Source organism: Pseudophryne corroboree, chromosome 9, assembly GCF_028390025.1.
Source record: "Pseudophryne corroboree isolate aPseCor3 chromosome 9, aPseCor3.hap2, whole genome shotgun sequence".
In the NCBI taxonomy this organism is placed as follows: Eukaryota; Metazoa; Chordata; class Amphibia; order Anura; family Myobatrachidae; genus Pseudophryne; species Pseudophryne corroboree.
Genome location: NC_086452.1, coordinates 209,881,384 through 209,882,506, shown reverse-complemented (window position 1 = coordinate 209,882,506; position 1,123 = coordinate 209,881,384). Strand labels below are relative to the sequence as shown.

The window sequence follows — 1,123 nt, the reverse complement described above, 5'->3', positions numbered from 1 at the left end:
TTTACTCACGGTTTTTTCTTCGTTCTGGTGATCGTAATGTGATTGACAGGAAGTGGGTGTTTCTGGGCGGAAACTGGCCGTTTTATGGGAGTGTGTGAAAAAACGCTACCGTTTCTGGGAAAAACGCGGGAGTGGCTGGAGAAACGGAGGAGTGTCTGGGCGAACGCTGGGTGTGTTTGTGACGTCAAACCAGGAACGACAAGCACTGAACTGATCGCAGATGCCGAGTAAGTTTGAAGCTACTCAGAAACTGCTAAGAGGTGTGTAATCGCAATTTTGAGAATCTTTCGTTCGCAATTTTAAGATGCTAAGATTCACTCACAGTAGGCGGCGGCTTAGCGTGTGTAAAGCTGCTAAAAGCAGCTTGCGAGCGAACAACTTGGAATGAGGGCCAATATACGCTTGTCAAAGCATGAAAATAGCAGCTGCCACTGGTATTAGTTAGGTAAAGAAATGGAAGAAATATAGAAAAGGTGAATCTGCTTTCAGTGTGAGGCACTGAGCATGGTGATCAAGAAGATACTCTACTAAACTGGGTCTTCCTCAGGAGTTTCCCACCTGAGTACTGGCTCAGCCCAACACTGATTAGCTTCCAAGATCGGATGGGTTCGGGCGTTTCCAGTGTGGTATGAACATAGAGTTAGGGATGTATGATCTTTTGTTGCTCTGGGATCACTGATGAGAGTTCACGAACTCACAGAAAAGAAATAGAAGTAACAATAGTGAGATAGAGAAGAAAATAACTGAGTGGATCTGCTGCCAGCGTTAGACAGAGAAATACTCTGAATCCCTGGTGAGACTCCAGAATGATAGTAAAGAATTGAGACTTTGAGAAAAACTATTTTTAAATACAATTCTACATGTAGTATAGGGACTTAAATAATCAGATAATCACGGTAAAATAGAAAAGAACAGAAAGAATATAGGATAATAACCCAGTGATGGTTCTTTTAGAGTTCAACCAAAGGGATACAATATATCCTAAATGTATACATACATGTAGAAAAAAGGAAACAAAGTGGTTACTCAATAAGTACTTTGTTATTATAAACTAACTTGAGAGTAGAAACCCCAGAGAGAGCAAATAAATTTAGTAATAATCCAGAAAAAAAACTGATAAGAT

At 40.4% G+C, this 1,123-nt stretch overlaps 1 pseudogene; it reads right to left on the bottom strand.

Moving 5' to 3' along the window:
- Nucleotides 1-521: 521 nt before the first annotated feature.
- Nucleotides 522-640, bottom strand: LOC134964807 (5S ribosomal RNA; annotated as a pseudogene).
- Nucleotides 641-1,123: the final 483 nt, after the last annotated feature.